The sequence below is a fragment of the Harpia harpyja genome, chromosome 1 (assembly GCF_026419915.1).
Source record: "Harpia harpyja isolate bHarHar1 chromosome 1, bHarHar1 primary haplotype, whole genome shotgun sequence".
Classification (NCBI taxonomy): domain Eukaryota; kingdom Metazoa; phylum Chordata; class Aves; order Accipitriformes; family Accipitridae; genus Harpia; species Harpia harpyja.
This window is the reverse complement of record NC_068940.1, coordinates 44,769,608-44,791,204: the sequence shown is the minus strand read 5'-3', so window position 1 is coordinate 44,791,204 and position 21,597 is coordinate 44,769,608. Positions and strand designations below refer to the sequence as shown.

Below are 21,597 nucleotides of genomic sequence, written 5' to 3'. Positions count from 1 at the left end.
TAGTAGTGCTAAATCTGCTGCTCCTGGTTCTTCCTCTCTGCCTCCCCTTGCCGTCTTGCATAAAAGATCCAGCTGGGTTTGGTGCTTGCAGGTGAGACCAGAGTGCGCTGCTATGGAAGTGACCTCAAGGTGCTGAAGTTTGCCCTGGGAGTTGAGTTGGGTGGGAGGGGGTTTCTGCTTTCCCTCAGGTCACCCAGCCCCTTTCTCCATGCTGCAGCAACAGGAGGAACAAAGCAATGAAACACTTCTCTCCAGCTAATCTTGAGGGTTTCAGTCGACCTTCTGCAGAGAGCAGAACCAAGGAAGAGCAAGGAGAGGTCTGCGGGCGGGTTATGCTGCTCGTTATAAGGGAAAGGAGATCTGAAGTTCATCTTTTGAGCTGCTAGGGAGTCTCCACGGGATTTAGGACAGCTCAGTTGGCTCAAGCCTTCCTAAAACAGCGTCTACCACTGAGGCTTTTCCATTTGAGGAAGCCCAAAAATCAGACTCATCACGTGTGTCCCTCCATGCAGAGATATTCTCTGGCATAGGCTTTCCACGTGGGCTGGGAGCTTGGACCTGCTTGTGCCCCAGCCTCTCTTCTGCACAGCAGTGGTTTTGGCACTCGTCTGCCTTCCAGTGCTCTTCCAGAGTCTGCGGTGAGAGTGCCACCCAAGCGCTAGGAGACACCGGCGGGAAACGTGCAGAAACCAAGCCATTTGACTTCAAAACAAAGGCAGAGCGGCTCAGCTCAGAGTGTGAGAGTTCCCAGGCTCCCGCTTTGTCTGCTTGGTTGGTCTGACACGACAGTATGTTCCTTCTGAAAAAGGGATGCCTGAAACACGAGTCAGAGCAGAGATCTCTACCCTTTGTGCCTTTCTGGACGTTATCAGTAACACCCTGGATTTAAATAGTGCCTATTTTTGTAACAAGTGCCTTTTCTATACTTCCGACCCTGGGAGACAAAATAGGGAGGAACTCCGTTTAACTGATGCACTTCAATTCGTTGCCTGTCGTTGTCAAAGCCCTGCTCTTATATTCTGATGCAAATTCACAGCCTTTCATTTTAAGCAATACATCAGTTTGGCTTTAGTCTTCCAGTGATGCTTTAATGTCATATTTTCTCCCCAGTGAATCAATATTCAGATCCTCTAATTGGAACTTATCCAACCTTGGGCTAGGTTTGTTTAGCAGCTGAGCATATCAGACACTTTTACTGACTGAACCAGCAGAGCCGAACTTTCCACAGTAGCTTTTAGGCAGAGATGCTGCCTGTGGTGTGTGCCGGCTCTGCTCCCTCCCCTCTCCCACGCCCCCCCCTGCAGTCCTGCTCTACCAGCCATGCAGCTCCTAAGCCACAGGTGCCTGGTAGCAAGACATGCCTTGCCCAAGGCAGGTAGCCCAGAGTATCTTCTGTAATGGAGATATGACACCCTAAACTGTGTCCCAGCCCAGGATGGGATCAGGGACAGGTCAGTTTTCCTGTTCCACTTCAAGGGGCAAAGATACAGCTCCCCATCGTTTCTAATTTTAAATCATGACATCTCCATCTTCTGCCTGTAAATTCTCTCCTGCTGTCAAAAGGTCACCAGGCCAGTTGGAAAGCTATTTTTCACAACCTTGCTAATCTGGAGGCACCTTGCTGCCTCCTTCCACCAGGAAAACGCTGATAACAAAACTGATCAGTGGCCAGCAGGACTGCGGGTTGGGTAAGGCATTGCAGACAGGACTAGCCTTTAAGGTACCAGCCAGAAATTCAAGAGATTCAGGAGCAGTTCCTGGCTCTTCCCCAGACTCCCTTCGTGACCTTGGGCCCCAGCTCTGTGCCTCAACCTCACCTCTACTAACTGAGGCTAATAACACTTCCCACAGTTGGTCATGCAGATATAAATTAATTTATGTTTAGGAAATAATCTATTACAATGGGCACAAGGGCCCTTTTAGAACATAAGCAGGTATTTTTTCCCATGCATCACCACTAGCTTTAGGGGAATGAAGCTAAGAATGACTGTAACCCGCTACGACTAGTGCTGGGCTTTTTACTACTAGATTTGTGCATTTTCTGAATAATCTCCCAAAGTCTGGGCTGAGTGAATTACACTGACTGTTTGTGCTGAAGTTTAAGAGGGGACTATGAACTGGCTCGGGGGGCACTGACCTGTCTCTTGGCTGGCAGCACAGCCTGTTTCAGTCAAGGAGGACAGATCACACCTTGATGAGCTCAGCAGCTGCAGCCCTCAATACAAAAAGCACAGCAAGGTGTCAATCCCATGCTCAGCTCCAGGATCATCTCCCATCACCTGCTGCCAGTTTTTAGCAATAAACTTTCTAAGGAATAGCAGCTGGCCAGTACCCTCCACAAAATGATTGAGACTTTCCCAGGTGGAAGGGCTGGGCCCACAGGATTTCCACGGAGCAAGGGACTGCTCGAGCATCACCTCCCTCCCCCAGGATTTTACCAGGCTCTGAACCCAATTGCTTGATGAAAAGTCTTCAAGCTGGCATACTGCATCTACACACCTGGACTGATAACGGCATCAGGCACATGCATTTCCCAAGTCCTGGTGTGTTTTGCACCATTGTTCGAGTAGGCAGTTACTCTAGTTACCCTGACAAAGGTCCACCCCAGGTCTGAAGCTGCAAGGCCAGGGGATGCTCCACAGCAGGAGGTAGATCAGGAGGGGGTTAACACCTCACTCAGCTTTTGTTGTCATCTGGACTGATGAAATCTACCACTGGTGAATGGACATCCACAGACCATCATTCTTTTCAAATTAAATTAGGGACTGCAGACTGCCCCCCAGTATGCGGCATGAACACAGGCAACCCCTTGGAGCTCAAACCGCTTTGCTTTTCATCGCTTGTCCAGCACTGACACTGCTTACGGCAGTGGCTGAAGGGAGCAGAGACCTACGCCAGCCTCCAGACATCCCCACAGCATCCCAGCTCAGCTGCCCTCCGAACAACTCCCAGGAAGTTGGGACAACCCCAAATTGGAAACAGAATGAAAAACACCTCAACATTCCCAGCCAGCAACGGTTCCTCCCATCTATAAAACACAGAGAGGGGCTCAGCTACCAGGGCAAGAGGTGTTAGCTGAAGCACAGTGCACCAGGACCCCCCAGAGACAGAAGAGAAAGGAAAAGGAAATCCTAAGCCACCTGTCAAAATTTCAGCAGTGGAGATAACCGGTTTATACACATTTATCCCCGCAATCAATTATCAGCTCAGTTTAGTGTTTGATTTTACACAACTCTGGTCCAGCAGACCTGCCATTGTTCTGCTTGATTCTGCCTCTCTCGCTCATTTATGTATATATTATCCAGTCCCTAAATCATTTTTAATAGCTTCTTTACTCGCGTGCCCTCCTGTCTAATTCCAGCACCATCAGCACAAGGCAGGTTGCAGATACAAAGAAGCTGACATTTCTCTTTTGAGTAATTTGCAGTGGATTTCTTGCCTGTTTGATGTACTCATTTTGTTCTCTGCGCTGATGTGACATTACTTACTGTTAAATATTCTTATCTGTTACATACAGTTCTGTTTAGATAAAGGTCAGTATGTGAACCCCTGACAGGGCTTGTTGCTGCCATGCTCTAAAACCAATTTGTCGTTCTGTCCCTTCAATACTCTCATCTTAGTTTCAGTCCATTTTTTCCATTAATTCACGCACAGTAGAGAGCCATTAAAAAATGCAAAATATCTCAGCTGTTCAGATTGACACTCGGATAGGAAATTATTAGCTTGGGTAGCACCGGTTGCACAGGGAGGTCAGGTAATATTGCCCATGCAAATCCAGCAGCAGCCTCTTGTTAAGGAACTGTATGGCTGCCCCCCAAAGTATGTACATACTTCTGCTTTAACTGAAAGTCAGCTAAGCCTTGCATAGCATGCAATGCCTTCTCCCAGCCTGGTTTGCAGTGGAATAATAGCATAAGCCCACACCACCCCCTCTTGGCAGAGGACAAGAAGGGCAAGCTCAAGCCATCGTCACCAAACTTGCCAGAACAGAAGCACCTGGCAGTGCTGATCCATCCTCCCTGGGACCTGGCAAGCAGCTGGACTTGTGTGAGCCTGCTCACACCAAGAAAAACCTATGCCTGCATCTGCTCAGTCTCACTTTTTATCTCTCTGACCACATAAGTAGCCCTCTGCCACCCTTGCGTGTTGCTTCCTACGAAGGCACCCGTGATGCGGGGATGGGGATGCAGGGGCACCCTGGCTGGGACTTGCTCCCAGCACCCCTGTATCCCATCCGCTGGGGGACACCTCGACAGGCCAAAACAGCACCTCCATAGCATATTACAAGTACGGGCGTTGCAGGCTTGCTAGCCATCAGAAAGCAGCCCGTGACCTTGAGTGGCTCTCCAGGGGACAAGGTGGTCATGCAATCTTACAGGGACACACATCAGCACAGCGCAAACAACAGACCTCAGGACATTTAGTCTGCAGCAACAGAGGGCAGGGAGCTGTCACAATTCCCCGGTCATCTTACACCAGCAGCCACCGGGATGAGGAGCAGGGCTGGCAGCCCCCAGTGCCTTGTGAAACCTATTTTACTGCTCGGTTGAAGCTCATGTGCTTTTATGCCTCCATCCAGCAAAGCGCTTCAACACGTACTTAACTCCAAGCACATAAATAGCCTTAATTACATCAAGGGAGCCGTTCAGACGCTTAAATTGAAGTCCATGCCTAAGCGAGCGTTTGAGTGAGGGCTTTGGTGCAGAAAGAGGATGGCAAGAAGCTGAGCCTGCAGCCCCACCAGGCTGGTGATGAGGACCAGGGTGGAGATGCTCAGACAGGGCAGGGGACTAGGTAAGGACCAGGTAAATGCAAGGGCTCAGCTGGCTGAAAAGGTGGATTCTGCTGCATGAGTAGAGAAGGATGCAAAGGTGGATTCAGCATGACTGCAACTACCACACAGCAAAACATGTGCTCATTTCAGTACTTGCCAAATGGAAGAACATTTGATCATTTATTCGAAGTGACATTTAATTTTGCATTGTGCTAAATAATTATGTACTTTTATTTAAAAGAGAATAAACTCCCAAGCTCATCCTCCTCTCAGTAAATTACAAAGAAATACTGCATTTTGCTGAATGCAATCAAGCATGGGGTTTTTTCCTCCACTTTTTTGCATATGAACAAGATAAAAGATAGAAGGAAAAATCATACTGGGCCCCTCAGTTCTAGGCTCAAGGAGCAAAGTGGGGTTCACACCATGCTGAACCTGCCCCAGCCCAACAGTATCAGACTTCTTGTGCAACTGGCACCTGCACATGCAGTCCTGGATGAGCACACACACCATGGTTCCCGCTCCATGCAGACCTATGGATACCCAGAGATGTACTACCACCAGCTATGCTGATGGAGACACATGCAGGGCAGAAGCCCCTGCATTGAACAGTTTCAGTTCATACCTGACCCTTGGGTCCCTGCCTTGTAACCATGGACCAGTCTGCACACAAGGGCTCCTCTACCCTTATGTTGCTGCATCTCACAGAGATGCCTTCCTCATCCTTTCTTGAAGACTCTTATTCAGCACAACCATCAATAAACTCCTGGGCAAACAGATATTCACATATCAGGTCCTCAGCTTAGCTACACCGGTACAAGTGGGAATAAACTTCACTGCCACCCTCCCCTTTTCTAAATTGGGACACAGAGAAGGGCGAGAGCTGGCTTCACATGTTTAGAAAGGTATGAGAAAATCAGGTCCTCTCCGGGTTTGGGGACAGAGTGTCCTGCAGCTAAAAATACAGAGACAAGCTAAAAAGTCAAGGTTAGCAAGAGGCATTGGTAAGGTGACTGAAGACAAAAACAGAGCCTGTTTATTTATGTAGCCAGTGACTATCCAGCAAGAGAGACTGAAACCTCCGCACACATGCTGCCTGCGTGACGGACAGGCTCCTGCCAGCTGTAGGGAGTCCAATTTCTCATGCAGACACAGGGGTTCCCTCTCCCCTTCCCTCATTGCAGGCTCATACCCTCCTTTCAATTATTTTTAGCTGCTGCATGAACCAGGGTAATGTGCAGGAACAGAGGAAAATGGCAAGGGATGGAAATCACTGCTCTGGTAAAGGCTCTCCCCCTTGCCACCACAACAGGGAGCTCAGGATCCAAGCCTCATCAGAGTCCATGCTCAAACCTGTCCAGAGTTTGTGGGATCCAAAATGACAATCTCTCCCAGAGGCTCTATCAGCAGCTTGAGTTGGGTGGGAGATATCCTATGCCTGGCGCAGGATTGGGTTGCTCTGTGCTGCCCAAAGTGCTCCCACCGCACCTTCCTCAGGGGTCCTGCCCTGCACCAGACCTGGGCATCTGCTGCAGATAGGTGGTTCTTCATCAGCCCAAAGGGCCAGAGCTCCAGGGAAAAGGTCCACTGCCAAAAGCAGCTGGACACAACTTCAAGGTGGCATGGCTGGCAGGTGGCAGTCCTAAGGGACAAGGATGGTCCTTGAACCCACTCTGAAATAAGCCATGTCCCAGGTAGCTCAACCAGCCTGCAGATGGCCACGGTTGATAAGACACAAGAATCGGCCACACAGGAATGAAATGTTCCCCAAGACCTGGGCAATGGGAACAGCCAGGCCATTTGGATATTAGCCTTGCCCCAGGCAGGTGTCTTCCCTGCCACAAGAATCTTGTCTTCACCAAAAGTCCTTCACTACAAAAGGGCAGGAAGACACAAATATGCCTGAAGGATTATTTTGCTGCATTTGGGATGGCATCTCTCATTAACAGATTTCCCTGCAGCAGCTGCTGCATGTATAACCAGTATACCCGTGCATCCCAGTGCACATCAGGGGTACAGGGGCTGACCTTGAATTTTAACTGGGATGGAAGTTGTGGTCTGTAAAGCTTTCTTCTGTTCTTCCCAAAGATCTCCAAGCTTGAGAAAAATGTTGCAAACGGCCATGATAAGATTAAGGTTTTCTCAGCCTGATTTTGCTCCCATCTTGCTCTTAGAGCAGTCTGTGTAATCACAAGGAAAGCCCAAGAACAGAAGTACAGATGACACCCAGGGGAGAGCTGCTTGGCAGAGTCCTTTTCTCCAGTAACGCCTATGAAGTTTCATTTACCAAGGTTAAATAGTGCCGTGCCAGAGCCCAGCGGGTGTTGGGAAGCAGTGGCTGGGGGGCTGCAGGGAAGATGAGGCATCCTGCTCACTGTCAGCATCGTTTAGAACAGCAAAGCTTGAGATAAGCAGACTCAAGAAGCTTTCAGAAGTCTGGCCATGAGCAGCAAAAGGTTCTGCTGAATTAGCTGTATGAAACAATGCATCACCAGCCAGGGGATAGACAGGGTATGACCTATTACCCATGACAGACACTTAGGAGTTAACAAGGGCCAGATATAAGTGATGCAAAGGACAGGTGACCTTCTGCTTGTGACTGAACCCTCGGACCCATTTCTGTAATGAAACACATGTGCTTCCCACAAGCTCTGAGGCCAGCAGGAGAGAAACCAGTGAAGCATCTCTATGGCTTGAGAAGACATCAGGTCAACCCTCTCTCTTGGGCCACCTCTGCTAGAAACCCAGGCACAGCCAACACTTTGTACCTCCACAGCAAAGTATCCTCTGTAGAATGCTGTAGGTGTTATAGCACACTGGGAGGCAGGGCCTGCTGGGGCGATGCTCAGATGGGATGCAGGGTGGGCAAGAGTGGGAGTCCAAGAGAGCTCTGGCCTGAGAGGTCACAGCTCGTGTCAGAGCCAGCGTGCCAGCTCCCAGGGCTTGGGACCCCTTCCTGCCTGGAGCAAGAGGCATGGCACAACACAAACACAGAACCTGCGAGCTCAGGCATCAGCCCTCCTGGCAGGGAGAACATCTCCTCTGCCCCCAAAGTTATGGCAGGATCCTCCATTTCTAGCAAACCCGCTTTGTACCCACCTGCGTATCACCTCCCACTCAAATCCTGATGGGCTCATTAATCCAGAGACTGCCAGGCCTCCCTTCTCCTGTCCCACCTGAGCTGTGCAGCTGCCATTGGCACACATCCACATCCCACCTGCTCCCTGCTCAGGCTGGAAAGTCAAACAACCCCCACCAGTTCAACTCAGGGGAGGGCTGGCAGGATACAGTGATCTGTATCAGAATTTAATTTGGGTTTCAGAGCTAACGCTTGCCAAAGCGCCACAAATGCTTCTGTGACAAATATCTGACATCTCATCCAAAAGATAGTACTAACTGCGATGCCTTGGAGGGCTTCCTAGGGAACTGCAGAAATGCAGGGCTGAGATGCAGCAAGCTCAGGGCTGTGCAGCCTCAAGCCTGTGGGGCTTTGCAATCCCACCAGAGCAAGTGGTCCAGAGGTCCACAGAATAACTGCAGGTAGATCACAAACATACCCCAACGAACACACATATCCAAGTACTTAAGTAAAGAAACAAGACGGGAGGTTTGCTTTCTTAGTTCCAAGTTAAAATGGTTGCGGCCATCAGAGCTCAGCTCCTCTCAGCCAGTGTAAATGTGCAAAATGCTGACACCAAGATGCAGCCATTAAAAACACCACGGGAGCACCTAGAGGAGCCTCTGAAACCAGCTATATGCCAGGCTAAGCTTTCCATACAGGGCTCTTCAATTCAATTTGCCTTACTTCATTAACCTCAATGGATTTACACTCGAGACCAGCACTGAAAAAAATCAATTATCTATCTATTTAACCTCACTGCCCTGGTATTATTCCCTCTGTCCCATATTTGGCTCCCCTCTGATATCTGAATTCTTGCAGGTCTGCCAGAAATTTGGGCATGGTCTCCATGCTGCAAGACAAACTTCCTCCTGCATTCACCAAGGTAAGGAAAGGATAAAGCCACAGTTGCTTTTGCAAGAGTGACTTCAGCAATAAACTACTGCAAAAATATTAATAGAAAACTCCAGACCTGTAAGTGCAGCCGTTCCCTCTGCAACTTGCACTTGATTGCATGGATTAAGGTCCATGTCTTGCTGTAAGAAACCATTCCCTTCTGACAGGAATGCTGCTGGAGCTCTTGTAAGATCGGGCACTGCATTAGAGCCGAAAGGAAGAATCAATAGACCAGTGCGTCAGTTCGCAGAGGCCTGACAAGCTGCCTGGCACCCAGGCAGCATGGCTGGTGTCAGTTTTCTGCCCACTGCAGTGGTTATGTGCTTTTATCTCGCTGCCGATGGCAGATGCACCTCATCAGAAAAGCAGATCTGAGAAGTTTTACAAAACTGGCTTTCATCAGATGGGTGCCGTCCATTCCAGGCTTTGGTGGGGCACACTAAAACTCACAGAAGGAAAGAGAAGGAAAGATCTCCAGTGTGGGATAATTTTTTATGCTACTTTGGTCTCAGAGTTGATCAGATCATCAAGTAAAGCTGACACGAAAATGAAGCAAAGGTACTTCTGCTGCTCTGCCACTGCTGAGCTTCAGACACAAAATCCACTAAATGCCCAGTTCAGTGGACACTTGGTCACGGTGCACAGGCCCATAGTCCCACAAAGCTTTGGCCAGTTGGGAGGGTCCTTTCTCACCCCCATCTTACACAAACACCTCTTGAGAACCTACTCACAAAAGAGCCAGCATTTCTAACGCAGCCACACGAGACTCAGCTTGGCCGCGTGGACCTCCCAGGGATGCCCACACAAGCCGGTGCTTGCACAGCTCTAGCCAGAGAGGTGGATATTAATTCTGTACTAAATTGGGTGGTTTGTCGTACACAAGCAATTTCTTTTTTTTTTAATGAAATGGGTGTATCATTATGATTAGGCATAGTCGTTACATTCAGCCTTTAATTAGATTTGTGTAATTAGAAATTCACTGAGTTATTTCACACAGTGGAAAAAATATTGCTTGGATGGGGTTATATAAGACATCAACAGATTTCTCTGTAGCTCCCAGAGCTGACGGATAATCTGAAACAAATTACATCTTCGGTTTTGAGACCTTCACAAGGTATGCATAATGCTTAATTTCTAGCAGATTTTGCATGGCTAAGGCAAGAGCAAGTGGAAAATATCATGACCAATTCCTACTGGTATTTTCTTCTCCTGCTAAGATATTCACCTGCCCAACCAGGGTAACCAGGAGGTTGATGCTGCAGTCCCTGGTGCTGCACTGGAGGCACAAGCCCCAAACACCCAGACAGGCTCACTGGGATGGATAGGGCCAGGAAGAGGGAATGTCCCCAAGTCACCACTGCAACTTGGACACAGGAATGGGGCATTCATATACCAAATGCAGAGAAAGTCATTTGGAGAAAGCCTAATAGATTGGAAGGCTTTTGCAAAAAGACCAGACAGGCAGATGGGGGTGCAGACCCACGCAATTCAGATCCAGCTCCAGTGCTGTACCAGCTGGGAAGCATCAATGGGAAGTATCAAGCAAATTAGTTGCCTGTTTTTGGCTTGTTTATCCTAGCAAACAAAAGCTGAGAGGCGATACAGCTGCTTTCCACAGGGCCAAGCACCAGGCCAGACAGAAAATCATTTGAGCTAAACGAGAGACTGCCACACAGAGAAACAGCCACAAGCTGGCTGTGAACACACTCGAGCAACAAAGCCCTCAGCTACCAGCACAGAGGGGCTGTGCTGGTTCCCCATCTCTTCTCCCAAGGCAAAGCTCCCTGTAAGAAAAAAACCCAGTTGCTTATGTTTGGGGTTCTTCATGAGCAGTTATGAGACAGAAAAACCAGACTCCCCAAGTTGGGTGCTCCCTTGCAGTCCTTCAAGCCAGAGTTGTGTGCACCACTGCAAGGGGCTGATCCAGCCATGCTTGCTGTGGTTAGCTGCTCTAGTCTTCAGAGAGAATTTCTAGCTCCTCCTGACTGTCATAATGAACCTCCAACTGGAAGAAAAACCTTTTGGAGTTTAAGTGTTACCAGACTTGTCCCAACCATGGGATGCAACAGGCACGAGGCTGTCATACAAGAAGAAATATTTTCACTGATTTCTTTAGGTTTGACCTAAGGAGAGCAACGTTCAGGTGTCCTGGAATGGATCAAGCTTAAAACAAGCAGCCATTGACATTGCTGCTGATATATAAGTAAGTTAGCCCTGCTAGCCAGAGGTTTCAAATAGCTGGAAAATATGGGGGTGGTGGTGGTTGTTTTTTATTGTCTTATGGCATTAGTAATCAGAAAAGAAAAAAAAAATTCTCTAAGGTCATTTGCATGTAAGTACTTTCATCCTTCCATCAAATCCTATCACCAAGATGGAAGAAAGAGGACATTTTTTTCCAAATGTGGTATTTTCTTAGGGTCCAGTTACAGAATGAACAGCTATATTTATTTATATATATATAAAAATATATCTTGGAGCCTGTGTGTATGTGTGCACACGACAGAGTTCCCTCATGGCCTCCTGTCAGAAACATCTTATTATACCTCATCTCAGCACTGCCCTTTCAGAAACAACCACTTCTTTAGAGCAATATCCTCCTCTCTTTCTCTCATGGATCCCCAGGTACCACAGGCTTTGTAGGAGATGAGTTTATTAATTCCAAGATGCTTCCCCCCACCCCTCAAAGCAACTGTTAATGTAAACCCACGATAATATAAAAAGTTTATCTGATTGTTCTTCTTTAGGCATACCTGAAAATAGAGCTTTTCCTCAATCCGCTCTTTCCTGAACAAATATTTTTAAATCCAAAAAAGACTTCACCTACCCTTGTACTGACAACAATGCTGCATAGCTCAAACATATTTTACCTCCACATCTTCTCATACACAGACATGGATGGCGTGCCCCTGCAGGAGAAAAGCCCAGTGATGCTACAAGTCACCTTCTGAATGACCACCAAGAGCCTCAATCTCCTGCCACCAAATCAATGGTGTTTCACTGCAAACGTCCACTGTGCTTGGCCAAAAACATGCAGGGAAGTCCAAGGTGGTATCGCCTGCTGCTTTGCTCATCCCCTGTCAATCCCTCTGATGAGCAAATGCAGGGACTCTTTGGCAGACATAGCCTTCTCACCCTTACCCAACCGCTAAAAATGCCCCGCTGACTATCAAACAGACTTAACTGGGTCACCACTGGTACACTGCACAAACTAAGGGAGCTAAGGATGGAACAGCAGGGAAAGCATCAGCTAGAAGACACAGGAAAGCATAAATTCAACGTTTTTTTTCCTCTGTTTTAATGCGTGTCATATAACAGTGCTGTAGCAAGCAACACCAACCTCATATATCTCCATACATGTTTGGAAAGGCCCTGACCCCATGTTTACTGAAGACTCAGAGTGTTCACCGAGACTGACTGCCTTCAGTCTCATGACTCCCTGCCCCCTGAAACAAGTGACATCTCCAAGCCAGGTACTCACCCTTTCCTACTGGAACAGCCACAGGTCTTCTGCCCACTTGAGTGTCAACTGCTGCTTCCCAGGCAGGTGAGGGAGTACCTCAATTCTGAGCATGCACATTGCCCATAACGAAGGGCAGCAACTGCGACATATCAGTGGTACACCACTGGTGACAGCCCTGCCCACACAAACCTTGCACCTCTATCAGGCACTCAGGTACCACCTTACCAGTTCACACTGGGAGTCCAGTGCCACATCACAAGTCTGTTTTTTCAGAGCCAGCACATGGTGGTCCTAGACATTTCCACATACTCTGTAAGACAGATGCTTTTAGCACTCCAGCCAGGTGGGCACACTGAAACCCAAAGTCGTTTTAATTCACCCCAAGGCAGAAAAGCACCTCATGGCACAGCCAGGAGCAGTATCTGGACTCACCCCACAGCATCGCAGCTTAGAAAAGCTCCCTGAGCTCTTTCTTCTGTGATAGCTGTTGGCACATCACTGCACCAGGTACCTGTAACAGGCTGAGTGCTCTCTGTACCCTAGAAGAAAACACCAAAAGCATGAAGCATTCAGGGAAAGCAACAGGAAAATGCTCCCCTGTGAGATGAGCCTGAGGTTTTCCCAGTAGACTATTTTTACAGCTGCGGAAATGAAGCTGAGACAAGAAATGGCCCCCAGCCATAGAGTTACCTACTAGTAAAGCTGGTGGTTCTCTTGCCATCAGATTTACACATGGCTGCCTTACTACTCTGAGCAATATTTGCACCTGAAGTAACTTCTCCCACATAAGCAGTGGCAGTGCAGCCAATGCAGTCAGGCTTTGCTTGGTGATGAGGTGGCCAGCTGGAGGGGATGGCCCACACCTTCTCTTGGTTGGGCCACGGATGGCCAAATGGCCCAGAGCTTCCGAGAAGATAACATCTACACTCTGGCTCAGCTCCAGCTGTGACAACTTACAGCAGGATTTGAAAAAAAGCTAGAAGAGAGAGAAAAAAACCCAGCTCTAACCAGTGGAGATGACAAAGCTTCTAAAATCATAGCCTTCTCCTCAAGAGTTTTTCCATTAAAGTGCTTCTCAAGCAGCAGTGCTGGCGGGTGGGAAAAAGGGGAACCAATTATACAAACAACTCACAATACAATGATAAGAGCATTTGATTAAGGAGCACTTTAAAGAAAGTCCTTAAAAAACATTTGAAGGACCCCTAGTATATGTTTGCAGTCATGTCTGGAGCTAATTTAAACAAAATGTTTATTTGCACAACCAGGCGAGAGACAAATTATGAAGCAAAATCTTGTTTTCTTCCTGTTCCACAGCTTTCCCTTAGGTACGTGGTCCCTGCTACTCAAATTTCTCCCAGGTCTGTTTGTGGGAATAAAACTTTTCCTCCCCACCTGCAAGCTTTCAGGTTAGAAGTGCTCATTTGCTCATTGCAATCACAGCCCCAAGTGACTCTCAGAAACCCTCTAACTTCTCAGGCCAATCACAAATAAGCAGCACAGCTTGAATTTCAAACACTTTTTGAAGCTGAACAACTCTGAGAGCTCTTCATCAAAACCACTTGATGAACAAGCTTGGGAGAAACCTCACGTCTGGAGCAGTGGCTGGCACAGCGGAGGAAGCCACATCCAGCTTCTGAGTACACAGGGTAGCTGCTCGCAGTGTATCATGTCTTCCTCCTGAAAACTAGTGCTTGTTGAGCTTTAGGGCAGTACCAAAGATCTCAGGCAGCCATCAATGAGACGAGCTGTTCCAAGTCTGCCCTCTTCCAAATAATACCACCTACACCCTGTTCAGGATGTTTCACAAAGCAAGTCTCCCAACAGGCAATGAGAAACTGGTTTCTGCACCCTTGTTGGGTGCCCTGGCTCACCACAGGACAGTCAGCTCCTCCCTGGAGCCAGCTGCTGGGAGAGGACTCCATCTCCTCGGGTGGGCAGAATGGGACTGCCGACCTTCAGAGCTACAAGGACAAGTGGCAGGGGCTCAAGTTGAAGATGTGAGTGGGAACATGTATCCTGCAATAGGGACAGTACCTGCATCACTGTGCTGAACCCCCGATGACAGGGCACCCAACACAGAAATAATGTGAGGAAGGTATTCATCTAGTAAACAAAGTACAGGTGTAGAGTAAACTGACTGAGGACAGAAGTTCATTTTCACTTCACTTAAAAGCAGAAATATTTCAGTTGTAGTCCAAAACTACTCATCAAAAAAGTCTCTACTAATTGACTGGTTTTGAAAGGAGGAAAACAGAAATTAGTTCGGAAAAAACCAAATCACTGCTGAGTAATCAGTCCCAGCAGAAATCTGATCCGCACAGCTGAGACAGACCTTGAACTTACATATCTGTTGCACCTAGGACTGAATATTGAATATTGAAATACTCAACCTTTCAAAACTCTACATCTCTCTGGTGTTCAGCTTATCTTCTGCTCTTCCTCTGATATAAAGTATGTTTTTTATCTGACCAGGACTGAAATAAAGGGTCACTTTCACAAATTGCTTGGATTCACTGTGATGTCCTAATAATAGAAACAAACATTGAAAAAAGACATTATCACAAGCTGAAATTTGAAACAAAAGTTAAATTTTCAGAACAGACTTTTGAGTGGAACATTTTTTCTGTTCACCATTTTTCCTGGCACATCTATTTTTTTCCAAACATTTCAAATTTGATGAAAAAAGTTATTTTATGAAAAAGACCTCCTCATTCAGGATGTCTTCTTGACTGACTGCATGAAACGATCTTACAATGATGAGTAAGTATTGATTTACCTAAAGGTGGTAAGTGGGTGATGATTAGAAGAGGACAGCTTTTTATATACTCTGGGAGAAATGCACGCTCCCAACAGCATATCCCACGTGGTATATGACAGTGCCACAGGGCCACCAGAATGGGTCTCTCCCCATCCGTATCCCTGTCAAAAATCCTTGCCCAGTATAGTAATCTTTTATTTGCTGTTTCAGCACACTCAGGAAATTTTAATTTGCTTCATTTTTTTTTTTTTTTTCCTGTGCTGACATACCGTCACCGGCAATTGCCGTGGCTGCTGGGGGAACACTTACTACTCCAAGGTCATGCAAACCAGCTTCATCTCTCTCAGATTTGTCTGTGTCTTTTTCCAATCACAGGATCCAGCTTGCACGAAAGCCTCATCCCTGCACTTAGCCAAAGGCAGCCTGCGCCAGCCCCCCTCTATCCTGCAGCACAAGCAGGGAGTGCTGGCAACAGCTCCAGAATGATGGAGCTGCTGAACATCATCCAAACAGGATGAGCAAACTGAGCATTGCTTTCCGAAGTTATGTACAGCATGGCAGATGAAGAGCCTCAGAGTTTTGGACACGTGCTGCCTACCGGTAGGGATGTTTGGAGGGGGGTTACTACACCCTAAAGGGTGAAAAGGGGAGAAGAGCTGAGAGGGAGGTTTTGGGAGAGATCCTTGGAAAAGGACCATTGGGATAGAGATAGAAGCCCGACAAGGAGAAATCCCATGGGTCAAGCATGAGGCAGCCCTCTGCTAGTATGCTATGAAACACCAGTCCACCCAAGCTAGGAAGACCGACCTACCTACAACACCATTCCCAGATCTTGCCCCAGTCCAGACATATCTCCTTCAGCTCCTGCAACAACTCAAACTGGACCAGAGACCTCCAAAGGTCCCCTCCTACCTAAACTGCTCCATTACAGAGATTGAGAACTGTATTGGGATGGCAGGACTTTCCTCTTGGCCATGAGATGCCTGAATGATGGCAGTCCTTAGGCTGCAGAACAACAGGCAAACAAGCAGGGAATTTTAACTGTTTGGAGAAAAATGGCTTTTCTGAAGGGCAGCAGAATGTCCCCTGCTACCTGAATATCCTTCTGCTGAAAGCGAACAGGGAACGACAGCCCTCTGAAGGAAACATCAGCCCCTCTTTCAGCATACCATGTGTGTTATCTGTAATACAAGTCCTGCTGTAGGAATCACTGCAGCCCTCCCCCCCCATTTTCTGCATGGTGCACTGCCCGTGAAGCAACTCAAAACTTTCACAAAATCCAAAACATGAGCTGCTTACAAAGCCCGTTAACTATGTGGCAGACTGTGCAGATGGTTAACATTCAGTGACCCAGTGTGAATCCTCCGTCGTACAGCAGCAGCAAAAGCAGCTCCGTGGCTCCAAATCCAGCTCTGCACTTGGACAGTGCCACGGGTGAACCACTCTCCTCTGCGAAGCGGCGATGTGTGAGGGGACTGGACAGTTCGGCCGGGGTCAGCAAAGCCACGAGGCAACTAAAGCTGTCCCCTGCTTGCTCAGCAGCTCTCAGCTGAGCTCTCCGGGCTCTCTTTACTGACATACACACACACTCCTTGCCAAGACAGATGGAGGCAGCTGGGTGCACAGAGGGGACAGCCTGAGGCACACAAACATTTTGGAGAGGGTCCTGTTTAGGCAGCACCCCAGCGTGAGCTTCTCTCCTGTACAAAGTATTTACCACCACTTTGTAACATCTAACTCAGGTCCTGAGCTCTTTCCTTTGCCAAAGCAGCTCCTAACACCAACCCAGCTAACGGAACAGCCCCAGCACTTTCCTCCTTGCTCTGCCAACACCCCAGTTTCCCCCAAACCCCCTACTTCAGGCACCCCTGCTTTGCAGACTCCTCCTCAGCACATAGCAAGAGCAAGTTATCACCATTCACTGCAGTACTTCACACAGGTCTATGCAACCGCATGCATGGACAAGAGCTTGGATCCTGGAAATATTATCTCAGAGTGGGATGGGAGAGGCACCCCCGCTGTCATCTCTGCAATGACAGTCTTCCTGTGTCCTTGCACTAGTTGGAGGTGCTACGGATTAATGAGAACATGTCACCACCCACTGGGTTCTGCTTCTGCATCCAGCAGACATGGAAGACCCACTCCATGGGGGTCCTGACATGATTCCTCCTGCTCCCCATCCCCTCCTGAGGAGACTAACTGTCCATCACTGTTTTGTCTTCAGGAAACAAAAAGGATGCTAAGCATGTGTCTAAATGGCAAAATGGAAGAGTCACAGCAAGATGGGGAGGTGTAACATTGTAGTAATTACCTTACAGGAGAAAGTACAGGCTGCACCCATGGCTAGCTATGGTAATGGTTACCACCAGCCAAAATCCACTCTGGGATTACCCCTGCCAGCCATGGTAAGAAATCTGTGCCTTTCATGGACTACAGTCACATCTGTTTTCCTGGGCGGTCCTGTCCCAAGAGAGAAAACATGCTGATATCTGCTTCTGAGGATTGTGCTAATCTTCAGACAGAAGCAGTAAGTGCCTTCACCTCCCCCCAGACACCAGTGGGATTTGTGGCATCCTCCAGAAAGGGCTCAGCACACACCGACCCACTCCACAAGTCCCCAGCCTGCTGGCTTTGTGAGCAGCTCTGTGCCAAGATGCCAGGGGAGGAGATGCAAGGGCCCAGCACCTCACATGCCACTGCTGCTTCACAACAGCCAGCTGGCAAGAGGTCACAGCAAGAACCTTAAGGTGAAGGATCAGCCAGTGCACTCATATATGGCACAGCCTAATCCAGCAAGCAGAAACAAGGCATGTCAGAGTAAAACTATTGCTCTGCATAGCATGGGGGTGTGCAGAGTCAGGCCAAGGGTCCCCTGCCAAATACAGTTATTCTTTGCCTTAAGACTTCAAGGTCTTCCTGGCTAGGACTTGGTGAGTGCTCTTTTTGCAGAGGTAGCTCACCCACCTCATAAATCCTGCAGTGCAGTGCACATGCTCTGATGTGGAAACTGAGGTTTTAGAGGATGAGGAAGATAATGCATCTGGCTGAGCTTCCCCACCCCAAACTGCTGGTGCAGCTTCCTGCACCAAACGATCCCATTATGCTTGGAAGTGGTCTTAAAGACTCCTCTACTGTGAAGACAGCAAACCAACCAACCACTGGGGCAAAACAGCAGTGTGGGGGGCAGTGATTTACATCAGAAGACAAATTCTTGTCTTCCCAGCTTGGAGCAATGCTGCTTTTGTTCACTCTGGAGATGGGGGAAGCAGAAGCCCCAGCCCTTTGGGCCACAGCAGAGGGAAATCACCAGCAGAACCCAGCTCCTCCAGCATCGCTATCTCCCCACTCACCCACAGCAGCTTCCCCATTACAAAACCTCAGTGGGGTTGCAGCTGCCTGGTGAGATACACTACAGATTTCCACTTGCCCAGACTGATGCCAGGGCAGAGGCAGGGGATGCAGAGGGACATGCTGGCCTCACACTAACACACTGTCCAAGGGCTCATTAGCAGCAGCTCAGTGCCCTACAAACTGTCCTAGCTTGTGTCTGGCTTGGAGTTTGGTTGTACCTAGAAAAACACAGCTGATGCCACCTAGATACTGCTAGAGATGCCTACAAAAGGGTTAATGCCTCTCTGCTGCCCTGCCTGCAGGCCAGGGAGGCAGCAGGTATACTCCAGGGAAGGGCACAGGCAGGCACTGGCACCACAGGCAGCGTGCTGGTCCTCAGCATCCTCTTGCAAAGTAGAGCCCCCAAACCACCCATCGCCCAGACCTGACCCCCAGCACACACTGGGCCTGGCAATTTTACCAGAGTCCTCAAGCTACCTGGTTTAAATAAGCATTTCCCTGATTTCAAAGAGCATCATCCCTGGTTTAGATTTAGCCCAATTTGTCCTAAATTGATTTCCCATTCCCATTGGCTTAGGAGAAGAGGAAAACAGATTGGAAAAGTATTTCTGATTCATGCAGCTAAGCAGATCCATGCCATTTAGAAAATGTAAAGGTCTTGTTGAGGCAGGAATGTCAACTTGGGATTCCCACTTCTCAGTATGGGGGAGGAGCCTTTTCTCCAACACCCCTGTGCTTTCAGAGGAAGGCAGGACCACAGGCCTGTTTTAACCATGAGTTAGCATGCCCACTCCCAGCAAGGACAGGACATCGCTATTCAGCAAAGGGCAGGTTCTTGCTATGTTTGACTTTCTGCCTGTTTTCCCAGAATCCCATTTAAAACAAACTTTATTGGTACTAAAGCTAGATCATATGAAACATACTGCAGAATACATTAGAGGAGAGATAGAGCCACCTATCTTTATGTGATAAATATCTATGTATAGGCCTCAGCACCAATCTTTATTGCTGGCATTACACATGGCTTATCCTTTTGCATTCCCTCCTGCTGTTAGGCTTGGCTTTTCAAAAACACCTAAGGAAGGTAGGTGATCAAATACCCTTGGAATTCATTAACATGCAAGTCAGTAAGATACTTGGGGTCCACTGAAAGTCCTGCCATTAAACATGGTATATTAAATACAATCTTACCTTCATATTATGCCTCTCATTTCAAGGGAGCCCAAGACACTTTGCAAGCATGACATATGCTGCCGTATCTTCACCTGCAGAGGCATATCTGGACTGAGAAGGTGGCTGTTATGCAACATTCCCCACAACAGTCCAGCGCTGACCTTCCCCAGAGTCACAGAAAAGGTGCCACCACAACAGCATCCCTGTCACCCACCTGGTAGCCTACTGTCTCTGCTGCCCCTCCTCTTAAAAAAAAAACAACAAAAAAAACAAACCCCCCCCCCCAAAAAAACATCATCTTTCAATGAGAAAAAGTTTCCATGAGGCATTATGCTCAGCCAAGTTTCTCAACCCATCTGTTCACTGGGCACAAAGCCTCTTCTACATACAACCACCACTGCAGTTCAAGGCTGGCTTCCTTCCTGGGGTGTATGGGCAGGAGGAATAGCTGTATGTCCATAATTGTTATTTCCTAGTCTAACAAAACCCAAACAGAATAAAATCCTAGTGCATGTGGGTGTAAGTTTCATTTAAAGATGAGGCACTGGGACAACGGAAATTTTTAAAATCACTAGAGCTGCTCCCCTCTTTTCTGGTTTAAATGCCATGTTACTGGCCACAATCAAGTCCTATGATACAAAATGTGGTAGCACTTCGGCATCAGTATCCATCCTTGCATGTGGACCTGCAAGATTTTTCTCTCTCTCTGATACCACAAAACAACTTTGAAGCTTTATAAACCATGGTGCCAGTTCAAAATTGGACAAAAATGAAAATGCATCAGACATTCTTCTGTGCTAGACTGCTACGTAGATAAAACAGTGTCAGACAGCAAAGTCAATGAATAATTGGCACTGCTATGCATGGACAAGCACCTGAAGGCCAGTCCAGGGCTCACAGAAGGAAGAAAGATCAAAGATTTGACATGCTTTCTCTGGCTGCTGCACCATGTCTCCTCTGTGACCCAGAGAGGTCCACAGCAACCCTACCAGCTTCCTGACACCTGGAAATTATTTTTGTTATTTCATCCCATTCATAGGAAAGATGCTTTCCACATTACCCCTTTGCAATAGGGAAGATGTTGCTAAATTTGCCCTGGACTCCAAAGATCATCCAATATTAAGCTTTCTTTTTACCCAAACTGCGGCTGTAATGTCTCCTTAAGATCTGCAGTAGAGCAGAGTACTTCCTGGTGATTTTTGTGCCAGTCTAGTTCAAACCTTCCTGTGATCTTCTGCCTGTCTCATCAGTGATGCAGAAACGCTGCGGAGATGCCAGACATATCTGTATCATTGTCACTCCAGTCTATTAGCTCAGCAGCCTCCAAAGTGTGTTTTTCCACCATGCCAGAAATCAAGTTGTGCAGATGAGCAATTCCCTTACACCAGGAGCCTGCAAGTCCTCTGTGACACCAAAAAAAGGCTTCTATGGGGCTCAGACTGATCATTGCCAGATAACAGGGCAATGGCTTGCTGAACCACAGATGAATCCGTATCCACATTTTAAGTCAGAGATCCCTGTGACTGGCAAAGCCACCTCCCTGGCTGCAAACATAAAAATGCCCACCATAAAGCAAGAAGAGAACACTCACAAAACAGAAGATTTCTGGGGGGCAGAAAAGCCTGGTAGGGAGAGGTAATGGAGAAAAGCACGGAGAGAGGGCAGCAGGAGGCAGAGCAAACAAGTGCTCACTCGCTACAGCCATCTCAGCTCCTTGCCCTGCAGAGGCAGGGCACATGCAGCATCCCATGGGGCTGCTTCTTTTATAAGCAACCCTCTAAAGCGACCACTTTACAAGGTCATAGTGAATTGTGATAAGAGGTTTTGTCAAGTGATCCAGACTGGTCCAAGAGGATGGATCTGCACACAGAAGGGAAGCAATCAAGACTTTCTTTTCCCCTTGTTAGAGCACAGGCAGCAGCTGAGATCCCAGCTCCTAAATCCACAGGCTCTACCTCCTCTCCCAACTCTGTCCTTGTGACAAGCAGAGACCTGAGCATCCCTGTGAGGTCCTTGAGCTGCTGCCCTTAATCCACCCCAAATTCTCTAAGCTCAGCTGCCTTCCA

General features: G+C 48.0%; 1 protein-coding gene across 3 annotated transcripts in view; it reads right to left on the bottom strand.

The window, feature by feature from the left end:
• Positions 1-21,597, bottom strand: part of RALY (RALY heterogeneous nuclear ribonucleoprotein) — a 140,990-nt gene that overhangs the window by 94,714 nt on the left and 24,679 nt on the right. The window contains exon 1 of one of the 3 annotated variants that reach the window (XM_052790175.1): positions 12,682-12,704. The exons of the other annotated variants lie outside the window; for them this stretch is intronic. The gene's annotated coding sequence lies outside the window, so the exon portion shown is untranslated. Of the gene's footprint in view, positions 1-12,681; positions 12,705-21,597 lie in introns of those variants that run through there. 3 annotated transcript variants of the gene reach the window in all.